The sequence below is a fragment of the Mytilus californianus genome, unplaced genomic scaffold, assembly GCF_021869535.1.
Source record: "Mytilus californianus isolate M0D057914Y unplaced genomic scaffold, xbMytCali1.0.p SCAF_5, whole genome shotgun sequence".
In the NCBI taxonomy this organism is placed as follows: domain Eukaryota; kingdom Metazoa; phylum Mollusca; class Bivalvia; order Mytilida; family Mytilidae; genus Mytilus; species Mytilus californianus.
Genome location: NW_026262701.1, coordinates 66,203,612 through 66,227,023, shown reverse-complemented (window position 1 = coordinate 66,227,023; position 23,412 = coordinate 66,203,612). Strand labels below are relative to the sequence as shown.

At 33.9% G+C, this 23,412-nt stretch overlaps 1 protein-coding gene and 2 long non-coding RNA genes across 3 annotated transcripts in view; 1 reads left to right on the top strand and 2 right to left on the bottom strand.

Moving 5' to 3' along the window:
• Positions 1-23,412, top strand: part of LOC127701332 (26S proteasome non-ATPase regulatory subunit 7-like) — a 102,719-nt gene that overhangs the window by 37,998 nt on the left and 41,309 nt on the right. The window lies entirely within an intron of this gene.
• On the bottom strand, positions 1,891-16,957 carry LOC127701389 (uncharacterized). The gene is made up of 2 exons (XR_007982005.1): positions 16,839-16,957; positions 1,891-2,107 (listed from the first exon to the last, which is right to left on the bottom strand). It is a non-coding gene; the product is annotated as an uncharacterized LOC127701389 (long non-coding RNA).
• Positions 3,179-6,836, bottom strand: LOC127701401 (uncharacterized). The gene is made up of 2 exons (XR_007982016.1): positions 6,794-6,836; positions 3,179-3,395 (listed from the first exon to the last, which is right to left on the bottom strand). It is a non-coding gene; the product is annotated as an uncharacterized LOC127701401 (long non-coding RNA).

Sequence of the window (23,412 nt, the reverse complement as noted above, 5' to 3'; positions counted from 1 at the left end):
CATTTGGTGCAATACCCTACAGAGTAGCCGTTATTAATCCAAATTAGTAATAATATTAATTTAAGTTATAGCTTAGTAATGCATTACTGACAATGTTGATTTTGAGAACAGTTCTTCTCAACCCCATTGTTCTTGAAACAAGCTTTATTAGTTTCCTGAGGTATAAGTGCCATTGAAGACGAGCTCTTGAGGTACAGACAAAGCAGACAAATGGTGTACCGTTAGTTTGTTTGTTGGGTCAGGAGAGGCCAACCACTTGAACAGAAAAACAGAATTACCGTACAAGCTTGTTTTGTCAACACTATCAATTAGAGTTCCTATCACCTGATGGGGTATATGAAGGCTTCCAAGAATGTACAAGTGACATGTCTGACTCTGAATAGTCAGTTAACTGACTAAACATTGATCTACAGACATCGACTTCTATTTTTGATATTGTAAACTGCATGCATGTACGTTTATAAGAGTGTTTATTTCTCTTATGTCTGACAATAGCAAAATGTCTGCATGGTATAAACATTGCCATATGTTTTTATTAGTTTGGTGGGTGTTAATTCAAGATCGTAATTCAAATAATGATATTTTTTATGCAAAATGAAGGGACTGAAATTTGAATTGTTTCATGTGAACAGATACAAGGTAATTTTACGAAGACAGATGAAGCATTTCTGGGTTTCCGTACGAGTTTAATCATAGATCAGAAATACAACTTGTCTGATAATAAAACAGGGATTTTGTTTCGAACCATCGTATTGAAGTTTTAAAAAACTGATGTTTTAAATAAAGCCACCTTTTCTCTAGTTTTTCTATTACTGGTGTTGAAATGAATGTCTATACTACACAACGGATATGTTTCCTTGGCTTATATGAGTAAAAAATTACAATATAGGGTTGTTGCGAACATTGAAACTGACTTTATATGTGCCATAAATAACGGTTTCTAAGTAACACATGTGTGACCAGCCATGAGATTTTCAGGCTTATGGAGGTATCAGGGTCAAAATGAGTTTTTTTTATTATACGACTGCAAAAAAATTTTTGTTGTCTTATATTGGTATGACGTTGGCGTCGTCGTCGTCCGAAGACACATTAGTTTTCGCACTCTAACTTTAGTTTAAGTGAATGGATCTCTATGAAATTAAAGCATAAGGTTCAATACCACAAAAGGAAGGTGGGGATTGATTTTGGGGGTTATGGTACCAACAGTTAAGGAATTAAGGGCCAAAAAGGGGCCAAAAATAAGCATTTTTGTAACTTCCAGACATAACTTGTGTGTAAGTGTATGGATCTCTCTGACATTGTACCACAAGGTTCCATATTACAAAGGGAATGCTGGGATTGATTTTGGGGGTAATTGCCTCCAAATTTTAGGAATTAGGGGCCAAAAAGGGGCAAAAAACTAGCATTCTTCTAGTTTTATGACAATAACTTGTGTGTAAGTCTATGGATCTCTCTGACATTGTATCACAAGGTTCCATATCATAAAGGGAATGCTGGGATTGATTTTGGGGGTAATTGCTTCTAAATTTTAGGAATTAGGGGCAAAAAAGGGGCAAAAAACAAGCATTTATCTAGTTTCAGGACAATAACTTGTGTGTTAGTGAATGGATCTTTATGAAGTTGTACTGCAAGGTTCCATATCACAAAGGGAAAGCTGGGTTTGAGTTTGTGGGTAATTGCCCAAAACGTTTAGGAATTTGGGGCCAAAAAACAAGCATTTTTCTAGTTTCCAGACAATAACTTGTGTTCAAGTGTATGGATCTCTCTGAAATTGTACTGCAAGGTACCATACCACAAAGGGAAGGCTGGGATTGAGTTTGGGGTGATGAATCATAAGGGGATTCAAAAAATTGGGGGGAGGGATTTTTTTTTCCTTTTTTTTCTTCAGAATTTTCCATTTTAAATTGGTTATTTCTGATTTATATATAAAAGCAAATAATAATGATATGGTTTGGATAGGTAAATTGAAAATTTTTAAGTTCTTAGACCACTTTCATTCTGTGTGAGAAACCTATGCTGTGTCAAATATTTAATTACAATCCAAATTCAGTGCTGTATCAAGCTTGAATGTTGTGTCCATACTTGCCCCAACTGTTCAGGGTTCGACCTCTGCGGTCGTATCAAGCTGTGCCCCAGCAGAGCATTTTATTTTTATCATGTATACATATAGATTCAAAACACCTTGACAAGTTATTTTGCTAGGTTCTTCAAAATACCAAAATTATGATCATTTTTGTTAGCTTCGATTTTATTAAAAGTTTTCATTTTTTTCCACAATTTTTATGCGACCGCAAAAAAATTTTTGTGGTCGTATATTGGTATGACGTTGGCGTCGTCGTCATCTTCCGAAGACACATTAGTTTTCGCACTCTAACTTTAGTTTAAGTGAATGGATCTCAATGAAATTTTACCATAAGGTTCAATACCACAAAAGGAAGGTGGGGATTGATTTTGGGGGTTATGGTACCCACAGTTAAGGAATTAGGGGTAAAAAAGGGGCCAAAAATAAGCATTTTTGTAACTTCCAGACATAACTTGTGTGTAAGTGTATGGATCTCTCTGACATTGTACCACAAGGTTCCATATCACAAAGGGAATGCTGGGATTGATTTTGGGGGTAATTGCCTCCAAATTTTAGGAATTAGGGGCCAAAAAGGGGCCAAAAATAAGCATTTTTCTAGTTTCCAGACAATAACTCGTGTTCAAATAATGTATGGATCTCTCTGAAATTGTACTGCAAGGTACCATACCACAAAGGGAAGGCTGGGATTGATTTTGGGGGGTAATTCCCTCAAAATTTTAGTAATTAGGGGCCATAAAAGGGGCAAAAAAACAAGCATTTTTCTAGTTTCAGGACAATAACTTATGTGTAAGTGTATGGATCTTTATGAAATTGTACTGCAAGGTTCCATACCACAAAGGGAAAGCTGGAATTGAGTTTGGGGGTAATTGCCCAAAACGTTTAGGAATAAGGGGCCAAAAAGGGGCAAAAAATAAGCATTTTTCTAGTTTCATGACAATAACTTGTGTTCAAGTGTATGGATCTCTCTGAAATTGTACTGCAAGGTACCATACCACAAAGGGAAAGCTGGGATTGAGTTTGGGGTGATGAATCATAAGGGGGTTCAAAAAATTTGGGGGTGGGGGGGATTTTTTTTTCCTTTTTTTTTCTTTAAAATTTTCCATTTTAAATTGGTTATTTCTGATTTATATATAAAAGCAAATAATAATAATATGGTTTGAACAGGTAACTTAAAAAATTTTAAGTTCTTAGACCACTTTCATTCTGTGTGAGAAACCTATGCTGTGTCAAATATTTAATTACAATCCAAATTCAGTGCTGTATCAAGCTTGAATGTTGTGTCCATACTTGCCCCAACTGTACAGGGTTCGACCTCTGCGGTCGTATCAAGCTGCGCCCCAGCGGAGCATTTTATTCACATTTATGTTCATGTATTATAGTTGCTATGTCATATAAGTTTGTTTTTTTTGGTTTTTTTTTTGGGGGGGGGATGTTTCAAGTCTTTTTAGCTCAACGGGGCCCAAAGGGGCCCATGTGAGCTTATGCCATCACTTGGCGTCCGTCGTCGTCGTCTGTCGTCATAAACTATTTCAAAAATCTTCTCCTCTGAAACTACTGGGCCAAATACCTTCAAACTTTAACTAAATGTTCCTTAGGGTATCTAGTTTATAAATTGTATCCGAAGTTTTGATCCATCGACAAACATGGCCGCCATGGCTAAAAATAGAACATAGGGGTCAAATGCAGTTTTTGGCTTATATCTCAAAAACTAAACCTTTTAGAGCAAATGTGACAAAGGGTAAAATTGTTTAATTGGTCAAGATCTATCGGCCCTATAATTATCAGACTAATCGATCAACCTATTGTTGGGTTGCTGCCACCGAATTGGTAGTTTTAACAAAATATTGCAGTTTTTATACGACCGCAAAAATTAAAAATTTTTTGGTCGTATATTGGTATGACGTTGGCGTCGTCGTCGTCGTCGTCGTCGTCGTCGTCGTCGTCGTCGTCGTCGTCCGGCGTCGTCTGGCGTCGTCCGAAGACACATTGGTTTTCGCACTCTAACTTTAGTTTAAGTGAATGGATCTCCATGAAATTTCACCATAAGGTTCAATACCACGAAAGGAAGGTTGGGATTGATTTTGGGGGTTATGGTACCAACAGTTAAGGAATTAGGGGCCAAAAAGGGGCCAAAAATAAGCATTTTTGTAATTTTCAGACAATAACTTGTGTGTAAGTGTATAGATCTCTCTGACATTGTACCACAAGGTTCCATATCACAAAGGGAAGGCTGTAATTGATTTTGGGGGTAATTGCCTCAAAATTTTAGGAATTAGGGGCCAAAAAAGGGGCAAAAAACAAGCATTTTTCTAGTTTCATGACAATAACTTGTGTGTAAGTGTTTGGATATTTCTGAAATTGTACTACAAGGTTCCATATCACAAAGGGAAAGCTGGAATTGAGTTTGGGGGTAATTGCCCGAAACGTTTAGGAATTTGGGGCCAAAAAGGGGCCAAAAATAAGCATTTTTCTAGTTTCCAGACAATAACTTGTGTTCAAGTGTATGGATCTCTCTGAAATTGTACTGCAAGGTACCATACCACAAAGGGAAGGCTGGGATTGAGTTTGGGGGTGATGAATCATAAGGGGGTTCAAAAAATTTGGGGGGGGAGATTTTTTTTTTTTTTTTTTTTTCTTTTTTTCCTTTTTTTTTTCTTTTAAAATTTTCCATTTTAAGTTGATTATTTCTGATTTATATTTAAAAGCAAATAATAATGATATGGTAGGAGATACACACCAAACAGGATGTGTAAATTATTATATAATAAGTATTGTGCAATAGCAAGAAATTTTCAATTGCACAGTATTGCACAATAGCAAGAAATCTTCAATTGCACAGTATTGCGCAATAGCAAGAAATCTTCAATTGCACAGTATTGCGCAATAGCAAGAAATATCCAATAGCACAATATTGCGCAATAGCAAGAAATTGTCAATTGTACAGTATTGCGCAATAGCAAGAAATATTCAATTGCACAGTGTTGTGCAAAAGAAGATACTTCGTATAAATTGCTTATTTCTTGATCAATTTCAATGGGGTTTTATTCTTGAATTCTTGGGGTTCTTTAATATGCTGAATCTAACCGTGTATTAAGTTTTTGGATTTTGGGCCCCGTTTTTAAATTGGTCCACATTGAGGTCCAAAGGGTCCAAAATTTAACTTTGTTTGATTTCATCAAAAATTGAATTATTGGGGTTCTTTGATATGCCGAATCTAACCGTGTATTTAGATTTTTAATTTGGGGTCCCGTTTTTTAAATTGGTCTACATTAAGGTCCAAAGGGTCCAAAATTAAACTTAATTTGATTTTAACAAAAATTGAATTCTTGGGGTTCTTTGATATGCTGAATCTAAACATGTGTTTAGATTTTTGATTATGGGCCCAGTTTTCAAGTTGGTCCAAGTTGGGGTCCAAAATTAAACTTTGTTTGATTTCAACAAAAATTGAATATATGGGGTTATTTGATATGCAAAATCTAAACATGTATTTAGATTTTAGATTTTTGGCCCAGTTTTCAAGTTGGTCCAAATTGGGGTCCAAAATTAAACTTTGTTTGATTTCAACAAAAATTGAATATATGGGGTTCTTTGATATGCTGAATCTTACCATGTATTTAGATTTTTTATTTGTGGGCCTGCTATCAAATTGGTTCATATTGAGGTCAAAAGGGTCCAAAATTAAACTTTGTTTGATTTCATAAAAAATTGAATTATTGGGGTTCTTTGATATGCCAAATCTAACTGTGTATTTAGATTTTTAATTTTGGGTCCTGTTTTTTAAATTGGTCTTCATTAAGGTCCAAAGGGTCCAAAATTAAACTTAGTTTGATTTTAACAAAAATTGAATTTTTGGGGTTCTTTGATATGCTGAATCTAAACATGTGTTTAGATTTTTAATTATGGGACCAGTTTTCAAGTTGGTCCAAGTTGGGGTCCAAAATTAAACTTTGTTTGATTTCAACAAAAATTGAATATATGGGGTTCTTTGATATGCTGAATCTAAACATGTATTTAGATTTTAGATTTTTGGCCCAGTTTTCAAGTTGGTCCAAATTGGGGTCCAAAATTAAACTTTGTTTGATTTCAACAAAAATTGAATATATGGGGTTCTTTGATATGCTGAATCTTACCATGTATTTAGATTTTTTATTTGTGGGCCCGCTATCAAATTGGTTCATATTGAGGTCAAAAGGGTCCAAAATTAAACTTTGTTTGATTTCATCAAAAATTGAATAATTGGGGTTCTTTGATATGCCAAATCTAACCGTGTTTTTAGATTTTTAATTTTGGGTCCCGTTTTTTAAATTTGTCTACATTAAGGTCCAAAGGGTCCAAAATTAAACTTAGTTTGATTTTAACAAAAATTGAATTCTTCGGGTACTTTGATATGCTGAATCTAAACATGTGTTTAGATTTTTGATTATGGGACCAGTTTTCAAGTTTGTCCAAGTTGGGGTCCAAAATTAAACTTTGTTTGATTTCAACAAAAATTGAATATATGGGGTTCTTTGATATGCTGAATCTAACCATGTATTTTGATTTTGGACATTGGACCATAATAGGTAAATTAAAAAAATTGAAGTTCTTAGACCACATTCTTTCTGTGTCAGAAACCTATGCTGTGTCAAATATTTAATCACAATCCAAATTCAGAGCTGTATCAAGCTTGAATGTTGTGTCCATACTTGCCCCAACTGTTCAGGGTTCGACCTCTGCGGTCGTATCAAGCTGCGCCCAGCGAAGCATTTTATTAGTAAATAAAATGTTATTTTGTTACTTTAATATTAAAGTTTTAACCAATTTACACTGAACATTCAAACCATGTGAGAACTGGAAAAAAACCAACATTTGTTTGGCAGTCTGCTTATTAAAATGAAGTTTTATTTTATCCATAGCATGCAGCACTGTTTATTATATTATCAAGTCATGCTTGAAATAGAGGTTTAAATTTTACCAATATGGCCCTAGTAATACAATACTGAAATAACTAGGCACACTTTTAATGCAATACTTAGGAAAATCACAGAAGATATACATTAAATGTTAGAAAGGTAGAAAAAACACCCTTATATATAACTACTTGGAAATGATAATATTACCTCCAGTGTGAATGTTCACCCTGAGATGTTCACCTTGGAAATGATAATATTACCTCCAGTGTGAATGTTCACCCTGAGATGTTCACCTTGGAAATGATAATATTACCTCCAGTGTGAATGTTCACCCTGAGATGTTCACCTTGGAAATGATAATATTACCTCCAGTGTGAATGTTCACCCCGAGATGTTCACCTTGGAAATGATAATATTACCTCCAGTGTGAATGTTCACCCTGAGATGTTCACCTTGGAATTGATAATATTACCTCCAGTGTGAATGTTCACCCTGAGATGTTCACCTTGGAAATGATAATATTACCTCCAGTGTGAATGTTCACACTGAGATGTTCACCTTGGAAATGATAATATTACCTCCAGTGTGAATGTTCACCCTGAGATGTTCACCTTGGAAATGATAATATTACCTCCAGTGTGAATGTTCACCCTGAGTTGTTCACCTGTATCAAACATTTCAGAGGATTATTGAATGTGTTCTGATCAGGATGACAGAAAAACAATATATCAGCATTTAATAAGACAAAGCCATAGTGTATATGTTATAATATCCTGGACAATCATGTAAAGTAGAAATCAATCATATCATTGGATATAAACAACATTTATCTGTGAGGACAGGTCTTTGTAAACAAGTTATCATCAGCAGAACATGACATTAGCCTTCATGTCAACTCTTTACACTATATGACTTTTTATTTGTAAAATAACCCAGTAGAGTAAAAGCAGAGGATACCACACATTTGCTTTATGAACATTTGTCTGATTAACAAACAGTAGTTTCAGTTTATTTAACACAACTGAAATAGATTTTTAATTGCCATGTACTGTATTGAATTAAGTCACTATAGCCAAAAAGCTTTGACTCACTGCATGAAAATAGTCCCTGCAGGTTGAATTACTCCCCCCCCCCTCCAGGAAAGCTGGACTCACTGCATGAAAATAGTCCCTGCAGGTTAAATACCCCCCCAGAAAGCTGGACTCACTGCATGCAAATAGTCCCTGCAGGTTAAATACCCCCAGAAAGCTGGACTCACTGCATTGAAATAGTCCCTGTAGGTTGAATACTCCCAGAAATCTAGACTCATTGCATGGAATTAGTTCCTGTAGGTTGAATAACCCAAAAAAGCTTGACTCAATGCATGGAAATCGTCCTTTCAGGTTGAATACCCCCAGAAAGCTAGACTCACTGCATTGAAATAATCCCTGCAGGTTGAATACCCCCAGAAAGCTTGACTTACTGCATGGAACAGTCCCTGCAGGTTGAATTATTGAATACCCCCAGAAAGCTAGACTTACTGCATGGAATTAATCCCTGCAAGTTGTATAGCCCCAGAAAAATTGACATTCTGCATGGAAATAGTCCCTAGAGGTTCAATAGCTCCAGAAATGTTAAATTGCGGTAGGAAAAAAATCCCTGCAGGTTGAATAACCCCAGAAAGCTAGAATCACTGCATGGAAATAGTCCCTGGAGGTTGAATAGCGCCAGCAGAAATGTTAACTTGTGGTAGGGAAATAATCCCTGCAGGTTGAATAACTCATGAATGAAGAATGATATTGTAAATTGAAATTTCCCTTGACTACACTGATTAATTTCCTGTAATCTGAAACCTCTAATAAATAAGAGAAAAAATGTCTGCTGAACAATTTATTGTGAGATAATATTACTTATGCTTGACACTCAATTGTCTGATTTTTGTCAGTGGCTGTTTAAGGATTAGTCAGGCTTACAAATTTTTCTGTTAAACAACATTTTGCTGACGGGAAACCTGAAACTAAACAATCTTCCAGATTATTTTATCAAATAAATGATATAAAAATGTAATTAAAATGTTTCTCAAAATTGTAAAACTATCAGTATGGATTGTAACTTTCATATTTTATTTCAAATTAATCTTTCAAATTCCTATATAATATAAGTATATTAATTTAACTACCAATAGTTAAAATTTGTTTTAAAATTACTTCTTTATTTACTGGGTTTATTCATTTTATTTATCAGGAAATATTATTTAACAGATCAAAAGACTTGGTATCATAGAAAATAGTCATAAATATGTCTGAATTTAAATTTATATGTACACCACTATACCTCGGTAAGATAAAGCAGCAAGTCTGCATGATATTGAAAAATTATTTCAGTTTTACATGAATTCATAAAAATGTATCTGCTGGACTTTTCTAAGTTTTAATTAATTTCTGCTCTTAGAATTAGGCCATCAGGAGAAAGTCGGGGAGTTTGTATCATGATATGTAACTATTTGTTTGTAAATATTTAATGGAAAAGAAAAGACTTCAAAATGTTAGAAAATAGGGTACAGTAATGAAACTTCCTGTACAAACTTGGTGTAGATTCTAGGGAAAGTAGTAGTATTTTAATTTTCCTGGCTTTAGGTTGCCCTTTTGTGTTCCCATGTGAAGAAAGGCAATTTTGGAGTGCTGTGATTGGATGCATGAGTATTATAAAGATATGTTTTTTATTTATTTATGAACAACTGCAGTAGGTTTGTTTATGGTATAAATTTTGAAACAGACGGAATTATTAATTTGATAGTTTTGAGAAGAACTTGTGAAGATGTATTGCTTGTTTATAGCCAACTATGGTTGATTTTAAGAAGTTATAGCCACCTTTGGTTGTACTGGGATTGGTTTTATGGTTATTTGGTGAAGTCAGCTTTCATTATTCTGTTTCTTATATATAACTGAGTAAATCTAGACTTGGATGTTTAAAGATAAAAGAACTTAGCTAAAATTGTGAAGATTTTGATTTTATGAGAATACCTTCCTTGAACTTTCTGCACTTGGAGGTCTTCTGAATTAAAATGCATGATGTAAATTTAAGTAGGAGTAAACTATATTGTCAAGTATTCACAAGATCATTTCTAACACTCTGTTGACCAAGTTCTGACCTTGCAAATAATTGCTTGATCAATTTTTTAAAGGATTTTTTGTCAATTGTCATATCCCTGTAGACATGGTTTACTCTATAGAATTTCTCACATAAATAACATAATGAAGTGGTCAGTAGGGTATCCTTTGTCAGTTAATCTGATTTATCTCCTATGGATCCTTCTTCTAAAATCGTTTTTATTTAATCATTAAGTAACAATTCAATATTTGAGAGAACACAATTTTTTTTATCTCTTTTAGCAAGTCAAGTTCTACTAGAATACTTGTGTTAACTTATTATTTGAGTAATTTTTATTAGTGCTGATCAACTTATGAAAAGAAAAGTTAAACAAATATATTCTGACAAAAAGTCAGGACAAATATATTTTGACAAAAAGTCAGGACAAATATATTCTGACAAAAAGTCAGGACAAATATATTCTGACAAAAAGTCAGGACAAATATATTCTGACAGAAAGTCAGGACAAATATATCCTGACAGAAAGTCAGGACAAATATATTCTGACAAAAAGTCAGGACAAATATATTCTGACAAAAAGTTAGGACAAATATATTCTGACAGAAAGTCAGGACAAATATATCCTGACAGAAAGTCAGGACAAATATATTCTGACAAAAAGTCAGGACAAATATATTCTGACAAAAAGTTAGGACAAATATATTCTGACAGAAAGTCAGGACACTCAAGCTGTATTAAAAGATCATTTGTTTCATTATGATTTAATGGAATAAATATTGGGTAAGAAATATCTAGTAGTTTCAGATAAAAAAAAATGATTCATTCTATGTTATACATAAGGAGCTATACTACACTTTCTAACACTGTTCTGTTTTTCGATAGATAAAAACTTAACTTAAAATATATTGCTATACAGTTATGCACACTTATTGGCCTATATCATGCTGATACTTAATTTATTGCATTGCACAAGGTCATGCTTTTCTCAGGCTGTTTATGACATCTCCACACTAATTACATTAGATGAGTACTGATTGATATTTTAAGTCTGGTAAAACATGATTTATTTGTATGTTGCAGTGAGCTTTGAACTACAATGTTCAGTAACTGCTTGTCTCTAAGATTGGTACTCTGTGTCTTTAGTCTTTTTGTAAGTTGTTTTTGTGCTTCTTGTCGATCAGATGAGTCTAGGCGTTCCCTACTGACTTGTATAATTTCTATAGCTGTTACACAACTGTTTCAGGTCAGGGGGAAGGTTATGCACTCAGAAAAATTCTTTATGTGGTTTTCGTTGAATGCTGCATGTCATATTTGATGATGGTTTATTGTTTTAGCATAAATCAATTCCCTGGTTTTGTCATTTCAATTGGTTCACATTTATCATGACGAAACTGTCAGACAACTCCTCATACGAGTTATAGCCCTTCAATAACAATTTTCACCTTATTGCAATTTTGGCTATTATTTTGAAAACTATAATAGATAGAGAAACTATGAATTCCAAAAATGATCAGCAGGACAAGATTTACAAATAAGTTACATGCCAGAAATCATCAGTAGACTACTTCTAGGAGTTATTGCCCTTGAAAGACCCTTTTTACAAATAATATGTTGTATGATTGCATGAGATAACTCTCCACCAAATACCAATTGAAGTAGTAGGTTAGCAACTATAGTTCACCATACAGCCTTTAATAATGAGCAGAACCCATACTGCATACAAGGTATCAAAGGTCATGAAATGACAAATTTCCCATTTTTGTTGGCCGGGTTCGACAAAGTGGATCTGTAGTGATTACTAGGAGAAGGTCCTTAACATCCTTTAAGAGGATTAAAGTTTGATATCTGTAGAATAATAGCATAAGACAGATCAAGATATGTTAGCAGAAATACAAAACTATATTTTTAATGTACCTCCCTGTGCCCTAATTATTTCCTGCACCCCAATTAGATGCTCATGTACTTGTTTTATGGTTTTGTTAATATAGAGCAGAATTTATCAGTGATGTCAAACTAAGATGTATGTGTTCTATCCCTATGAGAAAGGCATTATAACCTGTGTATGTAGATAAAATGGAATTGTCTATTTTTATCTATTTTAATAGCAATACACATCTGATAATAAAAACTATCCAGCTAATTTGACTAAGTTCCTGATGTGAATTTATAATTAACCTAGAGCTAAAACTGTCATAAACACACATTTTCTGAAGCCTTTTTAACTACTCCTTAGCCAGTTGATAAAGTATCATTTATATCTGACATATTTTTGCCTGATGACAATTCGACTGAATTAAGAGAACTAAGGAAAATTATCTTTGGGCAAAAATAATAAATTGGAATCTGGAGATGATGCTAAGTAAGATCACACAAATTAAGTATTCATTGACCAGATATTTGTAGAAGTCTTGATTGCTTCCTGTTTAAAGGTTTTACCAAGTTTTTCTAATGGATGGAATGGACTGGCTTTTAGTGAAATATGTTGCTGGTTGTTGTTTTGGGTCATACTGTGTGAAAAGTACCAAAATCTTTCTTGTCTTTTTTTTATTTTCATTCACATAAAAAAATAAAAAAAAAATAAAAACAAGTACTATAAGCAGGAAAATTCTTTGTTGTAATAAATGATTATTTTAAAATGATTGAAACACATGCTGCATTGAAAGAAAAATGTGATCTTCAATTCAAAGTTCAATTGTATGAATGCCTTGCATTTTTTAGAGATAAAATATGAATAAAAGAAAATGAAGGGCATATTTCAAATAGACCAAAATAAAGACACCATCCAGACAATTATGTGTTATCCAATATCAACAAATGGAAGTTTGATCATGAATGGCTTTCATTCACATTTCTCTGATGGCAGTTATATTCTGAGAAAATACTCATTACATTCAGCTGTAAACCATAAAGCATTTACTAAGTCTCTTGTTACTGATTGTGGATCTGATCAAATTTGTTTTCTCCATATTGACAAAATTATTGTTTCATTTCCAAATGTAATGAGATTTCTGACAGTCATGTCATATCACCAGTCTCAATAAAAGGCAACGGTTTAGGGAAATTAAGAAACACTACAATTACTCATTCAAGTTATAATGGAGCTAAAAAAAGATACAGTGGAACAAAATTGTTCATTCCTTGGTTTGAAATCTAATAAAGTTTATTATTGCTGAATTTGAAGTTGTTCTGAAGTGCATGCTTTCTGTGGATGAAATTTTGTATGAATGAAACCAACTCATTTATTTCAGTCAAGAAGCTTGAATAAGTTTACAGTACTGGTATCCTTGGCAATAAAAAGAATACAAAATGGTCATACTTAATTTCCATCATATATCCTTTCACTACAACTTTATATTGCATGGTCCTATCACATCTATTTCCTATCACAACTTTATACCTTATTTTTTTTACAACCTTATTTATTATAAACAACAACAAAAAGCATTAAATTCTTTAAATTACATTTTATAACTTGTTCATTATTATACTCCATTCTTCTGTGTGTCTGTTTGTCAATTCACATTTTGTATGTGCTAACCTTTCTCAACCAGGGACTGAATTTCAATGATATGTTCAGAGAATCTTGTTTTCTGGTATTGTATACCTTCTATTTTATTTTTGTGTCCAAATGATGATATTTGGGGATGGCCATACCAAAACATGGAGATTGCCATATCAAAACATGGAGATTGCCATATCAAAACATGGAGATTGCCATATCTGCAAAACAGACAGTTGCCTATAATTGCTTACATCCACTTCATTTGAACTTTGATGGATAGTTGTCTCATTTGCAATCATACCACATCTCCTTATTTTTATGTTTATGCTGGCTATTTCTTTCAATGAAACTTTCATAGAAATTTTCTTACAAAATGCCATTGTGCCTCTTGTATTCTATTTTTGTGAAGCCTGCGAAATTTACCTCTCGAAGGTGAGACATAGCGATCCGTTGTCAGCGGCGGAGTCGTCAACATTTAGGTTCAGTCTGTGGTTAAAAGTTTTTTTGGACATCAATAACTTTGTCAAACCTACAGGGAATTAGATGAAATTTGGACAGAAGATTGTTTATGACCAAAATACAGTATCCAGCGCAAAATTTTGAAAATATTTATTTTCATTCTTCCATATTTTACTGATAAATGGACTTAGTTTTTTTTAACATTTAACAAAGGTTAAAGTTTGTTAGACATCAAATACATTGTCAAACCTTCATAGAATTTTATGAAACTTTTTTATGATTAAGAGATAATGTCTGAAGCACAGTTTTGAAAATATATTGTTATTTTCACTATTTTTCTGATAGATGGACTTTTTTACAGTTAACATTTACTGACAGTCTGGGATTAAATTTTTTTTGACATGATAAGTTTGTTAACCTTCATGGATTGTTATGAAACTTGAACAGAAGCTAATCTTCAAGACCAAGAAATAGCATCTAAAGAGAAAGTTTGAATCTTTTTTAACATTCTGTATTTTACTAATAAATGGACTCACTTTTTAAGTCAATATTACACTTTTACACTGACAGCAGCAATCGTAGGCCAGACACAGGGATCCGCGGAACTCCTTACAAATTTTTCAATCACAATATTGGAATTGTTTGGATAGCAAATCATGACATATCTATACACATTTGGGGGTGTCTTTGTCAGTTGTCTTGTGACAATTTCACTAGTTTTTACTGCTGTTTTCTGCCTATTTGCACTCACTTTTTATACGACCGCAAAAAAATTTTTGTGGTCGTATATTGGTATGACGTTGGCGTCGTCGTCGTCGTCGTCGTCGTCGTTGTCGTCGTCGTCGTCGTCCGAATACACATTAGTTTTCGCACTCTAACTTTAGTTTAAGTGAATGGATCTCAATGAAATTTTACCATAAGGTTCAATACGACAAAAGGAAGGTGGGGATTGATTTTGGGGGTTATGGTACTAACAGTTAAGGAATTAGGGGCCAAAAAGGGGCCAAAAATAAGCAATTTTGTAACTTCCAGACATAACTTGTGTGTAAGTATATGGATCTCTCTGACATTGTACCACAAGGTTCCATATCACAAAGGGAATGCTGGGATTGATTTTGGGGGTAATTGCCTCCAAATTTTAGGAATTAGGGGCCAAAAAGGGGCAAAAAACAAGCATTTTTCTAGTTTCATGACAATAACTTGTGTGTAAGTGTATGGATCTCTCTGACATTGTATCACAAGGTTCCATATCACAAAGGGAATACTGGGATTGATTTTTTGGGGTAATTTCCTCCAAATTTTGGGAATTAGGGGCCAAAAAGGGGCAAAAAACAAGCATTTTTCTAGTTTCAGGACAATAACTTGTTTGTAAGTGTATGGATCTTTATGAAATTGTACTGCAAGGTTCCATATCACAAAGGGAAAGCTGGGTTGGAGTTTGGGGGTAATTGCCCTAAACGTTTAGGAATTAGGGGCCAAAAAGGGACAAAAAAACAAGCATTTTTCTAGTTTCCAGACAATAACTTGTGTTCAAGTGAATGGATCTCTCTAAAATTGTACTGCAAGGTACCATACCACAAAGGGAAAGCTGGGATTGAGTGTGGGGGCGATGAATCATAAGGGGGTTCAAAAAATTTGGGGGGGGGGATTTTTTTTTCATTTTTTTCCTTTAAAATTTTCCATTTTAAATTGGTTATTTCTGATTTATATATAAAAGCAAATAATAATGATATGGTTTGAATAGCATACATGTGAACCTCCCGACAGGTGTACAATAATCCTGTTTTCAGGAGTCTCCTCCTGACCTCCGGTTGAAGAGGAAAATTATAATCCCGTGTATGAAATTTTTCATGAATGAAAAATTTCTGCCCAACATATCATCTCAGGCATCTTGTGTAACTCACATTACCTGAAGTTATATTTTACCTGTAAATCAATTAACATGCATAATTATATGGCTTCACTTGTCAGCTTGGGTGTCAAACATACTGGTAATCAATGATTTTTTACCTCAGGCTAACTGCCGTTGTGTAACAAAAACTGTGTATTTATTGGGTTACTTCCCTTGATTTATCCTGTTTTAAGTTACTTTCCTTTTAATAATGAAAATTTTTAAAAGAATATAAATAAAATATAAATTGAACAAATAATCATAAAAGGATGGTAAATAAATGATTTTAAATGTCTTAGGACAAATAAAAAAATAATAATTTGAAAATTATTTGAGGATTCTATACTTCCTTTCAAGGCTTAATTTGAAATTTATATAATAACTATGACCCTTGTTTTACAGTTAGAATGATTTTCTGAGTATGCAAACATAAGCTATTTGCAGATAGTTAAACAAATGTTCTGGTTGCAATAAATGTTTTATAGAATATGAAGTAAAAAATTTAAAGAACATACTGAAAAAAAAAAATGTTAGATTGAACATGTAAAATATAAAGATGGAGAAACTTTATAAGTACAAGGGTACTATAAACATAATAAATTGGATGGAAAGTTGAAGAAAACACACTTTAAAAGACCATTTTTACAGCACACGGTTACATTTACGACAAAATTTATGTCGATTAAAAACCTCCTGATCTGAGTCCTAATCTCCTGACCAAAATTTCCCAATCTCCTGATCTGAGTTTCACAGTCCATCACATGTATGAATAGGTAAATTAAAAAATTATAAGTTCTTAGACCACTTTCATTCTGTGTCAGAAACCTATGCTGTGTCAAATATTTAATTACAATCCAAATTCAGTGCTGTATCAAGCTTGAATGTTGTGTCCATACTTGCCCCAACTGTTCAGGGTTTGACCTCTGCGGTCGTATCAAGCTGCGCCCCAGCGGAGCATTTTATTTGTTATTATTTTGAATATTATTATAGATATATATAAACTGTAAGCAGCAATAATGTTCAGCAAAGTAAGATCTACAAAAATTTAATATGACCATAATTGTCAATTGACCCCTTAAAGAGTTATTGCCCTTTAAAGACAATTTTACACAATTTGTTCATCAAGTTTGCTAACATTTAAAAATCTTCTCCTCTGAAACTACTGGGCCAATTACCTTCAAACTTTAACTAAATGTTCCTTAGGGTATCTTGTTTATAAACTGTATTCGAAATTTGTATTCATCGACAAACATGGCCGCCATGGCTAAAAATAGAACATAAGGGTCAAATGCAGTTTTTATACGACCTTTTTGCAGCGTATATTGGTATGACGTTGGCGTCGTCGTCGGCGTCGTCCTGCGACGTCTGAAGACACATTGGTTTTCGCACTCTAACTTTATTTTAAGTGAATGGATCTCTATGAAATTTTACCATAAGGTTCAATACCACAGAAGGAAGGTTGGGATTGATTTTGGGGGTTATGGTACCAACAGTTAAGGAATTGGGGGCCAAAAAGGAGCCAAAAATAAGCATTTTTGTAACTTCCAGACATAACTTGTGTGTTAGTGTATGGATCTCTCTGAAATTGTACTGCAAGGTACCATACCACAAAGGGAAGGCTGGGATTGAGTTTGGGGTGATGAATCATAAGGGGATTCAAAAAATTGGGGGGAGGGATTTTTTTTTCCTTTTTTTTCTTCAGAATTTTCCATTTTAAATTGGTTATTTCTGATTTATATATAAAAGCAAATAATAATGATATGGTTTGGATAGGTAAATTGAAAATTTTTAAGTTCTTAGACCACTTTCATTCTGTGTGAGAAACCTATGCTGTGTCAAATATTTAATTACAATCCAAATTCAGTGCTGTATCAAGCTTGAATGTTGTGTCCATACTTGCCCCAACTGTTCAGGGTTCGACCTCTGCGGTCATATCAAGCTGTGCCCCAGCAGAGCATTTTATTTTTATCATGTATACATATAGATTCAAAACACCTTGACAAGTTATTTTGCTAGGTTCTTCAAAATACCAAAATTATGATCATTTTTGTTAGCTTCGATTTTATTAAAAGTTTTCATTTTTTTCCACAATTTTTATGCGACCGCAAAAAAATTTTTGTGGTCGTATATTGGTATGACGTTGGCGTCGTCGTCATCTTCCGAAGACACATTAGTTTTCGCACTCTAACTTTAGTTTAAGTGAATGGATCTCAATGAAATTTTACCATAAGGTTCAATACCACAAAAGGAAGGTGGGGATTGATTTTGGGGGTTATGGTACCCACAGTTAAGGAATTAGGGGTAAAAAAGGGGCCAAAAATAAGCATTTTTGTAACTTCCAGACATAACTTGTGTGTAAGTGTATGGATCTCTCTGACATTGTACCACAAGGTTCCATATCACAAAGGGAATGCTGGGATTGATTTTGGGGGTAATTGCCTCCAAATTTTAGGAATTAGGGGCCAAAAAGGGGCCAAAAATAAGCATTTTTCTAGTTTCCAGACAATAACTCGTGTTCAAATAATGTATGGATCTCTCTGAAATTGTACTGCAAGGTACCATACCACAAAGGGAAGGCTGGGATTGATTTTGGGGGGTAATTCCCTCAAAATTTTAGTAATTAGGGGCCATAAAAGGGGCAAAAAAACAAGCATTTTTCTAGTTTCAGGACAATAACTTATGTGTAAGTGTATGGATCTTTATGAAATTGTACTGCAAGGTTCCATACCACAAAGGGAAAGCTGGAATTGAGTTTGGGGGTAATTGCCCAAAACGTTTAGGAATAAGGGGCCAAAAAGGGGCAAAAAATAAGCATTTTTCTAGTTTCATGACAATAACTTGTGTTCAAGTGTATGGATCTCTCTGAAATTGTACTGCAAGGTACCATACCACAAAGGGAAAGCTGGGATTGAGTTTGGGGTGATGAATCATAAGGGGGTTCAAAAAATTTGGGGGTGGGGGGGATTTTTTTTTCCTTTTTTTTTCTTTAAAATTTTCCATTTTAAATTGGTTATTTCTGATTTATATATAAAAGCAAATAATAATAATATGGTTTGAACAGGTAACTTAAAAAATTTTAAGTTCTTAGACCACTTTCATTCTGTGTGAGAAACCTATGCTGTGTCAAATATTTAATTACAATCCAAATTCAGTGCTGTATCAAGCTTGAATGTTGTGTCCATACTTGCCCCAACTGTACAGGGTTCGACCTCTGCGGTCGTATCAAGCTGCGCCCCAGCGGAGCATTTTATTCACATTTATGTTCATGTATTATAGTTGCTATGTCATATAAGTTTGTTTTTTTTGGTTTTTTTTTGGGGGGGGGGATGTTTCAAGTCTTTTTAGCTCAACGGGGCCCAAAGGGGCCCATGTGAGCTTATGCCATCACTTGGCGTCCGTCGTCGTCGTCTGTCGTCATAAACTATTTCAAAAATCTTCTCCTCTGAAACTACTGGGCCAAATACCTTCAAACTTTAACTAAATGTTCCTTAGGGTATCTAGTTTATAAATTGTATCCGAAGTTTTGATCCATCGACAAACATGGCCGCCATGGCTAAAAATAGAACATAGGGGTCAAATGCAGTTTTTGGCTTATATCTCAAAAACTAAACCTTTTAGAGCAAATGTGACAAAGGGTAAAATTGTTTAATTGGTCAAGATCTATCGGCCCTATAATTATCAGACTAATCGATCAACCTATTGTTGGGTTGCTGCCACCGAATTGGTAGTTTTAACAAAATATTGCAGTTTTTTGTTATTATTTTGAATATTATTATAGATATATATAAACTGTAAGCAGCAATAATGTTCAGCAAAGTAAGATCTACAAAAATTTAATATGACCATAATTGTCAATTGACCCCTTAAAGAGTTATTGCCCTTTAAAGACAATTTTACACAATTTGTTCATCAAGTTTGCTAACATTTAAAAATCTTCTCCTCTGAAACTACTGGGCCAATTACCTTCAAACTTTAACTAAATGTTCCTTAGGGTATCTTGTTTATAAACTGTATTCGAAATTTGTATTCATCGACAAACATGGCCGCCATGGCTAAAAATAGAACATAAGGGTCAAATGCAGTTTTTATACGACCTTTTTGCAGCGTATATTGGTATGACGTTGGCGTCGTCGTCGGCGTCGTCCTGCGACGTCTGAAGACACATTGGTTTTCGCACTCTAACTTTATTTTAAGTGAATGGATCTCTATGAAATTTTACCATAAGGTTCAATACCACAGAAGGAAGGTTGGGATTGATTTTGGGGGTTATGGTACCAACAGTTAAGGAATTGGGGGCCAAAAAGGAGCCAAAAATAAGCATTTTTGTAACTTCCAGACATAACTTGTGTGTTAGTGTATGGATCTCTCTGAAATTGTACCACAAGGTTCCATATCACACAGGGAATGCTGGGATTGATTTTGGGGATAATTGCCTTAAAATATTAGGAATTAGGGGCCAAAAAAGGGGCAAAAAACAAGCATTTTTCTAGTTTCATGACAATAACTTGTGTGTAAGTGTATGGATCTTTCTGAAATTGTACTACAAGGTTCCATATCACAATGGGAAAGCTGGAATTGAGTTTGGGGGTAATTGCCCAAAACGTTTAGGAATAAGGGGCCAAAAAGGGGCAAAAAAAAGCATTTTTCTAGTTTCCAGACAATAACTTGTGTTCAAGTGTATGGATCTCTCTGAAATTGTACCACAAGGTTCCATATCACACAGGGAATGCTGGGATTGATTTTGGGGGTAATTGCCTCAAAATATTAGGAATTAGGGGCCAAAAAAGGGGCAAAAAACAAGCATTTTTCTAGTTTCATGATAATAACTTGTGTGTAAGTGTATGGATCTTTCTGAAATTGTACTACAAGGTTCCATATCACAATGGGAAAGCTGGAATGAGTTTGGGGGTAATTGCCCAAAACGTTTAGGAATAAGGGGCCAAAAAGGGGCAAAAAATAAGCATTTTTCTAGTTTCATGACAATAACTTGTGTTCAAGTGTATGGATCTCTCTGAAATTGTACTGCAAGGTACCAAACCACAAAGGGAAGGCTGGGATTGAGTTTGGGGGTGATGAATCATAAGGGGGTTCAAAAAATTTGAGGAGGGGGATTTTTTTTTTTTCCTTTTTTTTCTTTTTTTTCCTTTTTTTTTTCTTTTAAAATTTTCCATTTTAAGTTGGTTATTTCTGTTTTATATTTAAAAGCAAATAATAATGATATGGTAGGAGATACACACCAAACAGGATGTGTAAATTATTATATAATAAGTATTGTGCAATAGCAAGAAATTTTCAATTGCACAGTATTGCACAATAGCAAGAAATCTTCAATTGCACAGTATTGCGCAATAGCAAGACATCTTCAATTGCACAGTATTGTGCTGTAGCAAGAAATATCCAATAGCACAATATTGCGCAATAGCAAGAAATTGTCAATTGTACAGTATTGCGCAATAGCAAGAAATATTCAATTGCACAGTATAAATTGCTTATTTCTTGACCAATTTCAATGGGGTTTTATTCTTGAATTCTTGGGGTTCTTTAATATGCTGATTCTAACTGTGTATTAAGTTTTTGGATTTTGGGCCCCGTTTTTAAATTGGTCCACATTGAGGTCCAAAGGGTCCCAAATTAAACTTTGTTTGATTTCATCAAAAATTGAATTATTGGGGTTCTTTGATATGCCGAATCTAACCGTGTATTTAGATTCTTAATTTTAGGTTCAGTTTTCAAATTGGTCTACATTAAGGTCCAAAGGGTCCAAAATTAAACTTAATTTGATTTTAACAAAAATTGAATTCTTAGGGTTCTTTGATATGCTGAATCTAAACATGTACCGGTATTTAGATTTTTAATTATGGGCCCAGTTTTCAAGTTGGTCCAAATCGGGGTCCAAAATTAAACTTTGTTTGATTTCAACAAAAATTGAATATATGGGGTTCTTTGATATGCTGAATCTAACCATGTATTTAGATTTTTGATTTTTGGGCCCCATTATCAACTTTGTCCACATTGAGGTCAAAAGGGTCCAAAATTAAACTTTGTTTGATTTCATTAAAAATTGAATTCTTGGGGTTTTGTGATATGCTGAATCTAACCATGTATTTAGATTTTGGATATTGGACCATAATAGATGAATGTCAAATTTAAAATTTTTAAATTCTTAGACCACATTCATTCTGTGTCAGAAACCTATGCTGTGTCAAATATTTAATCACAATCCAAATTCAGAGCTGTATCAAGCTTGAATGTTGTGTCCATACTTGCCCCAACTGTTCAGGGTTCGACCTCTGCGGTCGTATCAAGCTGCGCCCTGCGGAGCATTTTATTGGCTTATATCTCAAAAACTAAACCTTTTAGAGCAAATGTGACATGGGGTAAAATTGTTTAAAGACAATTTTACACAATTTGTTCATTAAGTTTGCTAACATTTAAAAATCTTCTCCTCTGAAATACAGGTGAGCGATTCAGGTAAGTAAGATGTAATTGTAGCTATAGTAACTAAATAACTGAAGAATTTTAATTCGGTTGCCATAGCAACAATGTACCGGAATCTCCAATCAAAATCATAAGGACTTAAACTTTTTTCTTTCTTTCGTCTAATTGTAAGGAAAACTACATTAATGCTAAGAAAGTGAATACCAAGATATATATTAAACCATAAAGGAGCTGTGTATTATTTAATATGCTTTCTAATGTTCATATATTATCTCATTGTGAATACATATTGTACATGTATCCTGACAAAGTGATTAAATCAAAGACCTGTTAATGCAGAGTAAGATGAAAATCAAACAGCATGACCAATGATATTAGGACATGTAGGTGAAAGGGATGCCAAAAAACTTTCAACAACACATACATCTTGTCTATGTAGTTCTCAGACAGTCAAACATAAAAAAAACTAGGAATAAACATGGGATGAGACACTGTTGGGGTCCTAATGGACAGGTTTATCATACTTAATTTACATGTACCGTTGTATGTCAATACATATAGATATAAGAAGATGTGGTATGAGTGCCAATGAGACAACTCTCCAACAAAGTCACAATTTGTAAAAGTAAACCATTATAGGTCAAATTACGGCCTTCAACGCGGAGCCTTGGCTCACACCGAACAGCAAGCTATAAAGGGCCCCAAAAATGACTAGTGTAAAACCATTCAAACAGGAAAACCAACGATCTATATGTTCATATTTTCGCTTACAATGTGAAACAATGAGATTTACTCCAAAAAATTGGTGTACATGCTGCACATCTGTTTCGGTAAAGTTATAATTTTTCGGTACTTTATTTTTCTAAATAATATCTTGCAATGGTGATATAATTACAACCATTTTGTATAATCGAAAACATATTAATGATTCAGGAGAAACTTCAAAGTGAATTACGCAATGAAATCTAAAAGATAAATTGTGTGAATTCAGAACGTGATACTACACGGGATTTTAACCTAAATTATTAATTTTACGTAAAAGATCTATTTGTTTTGT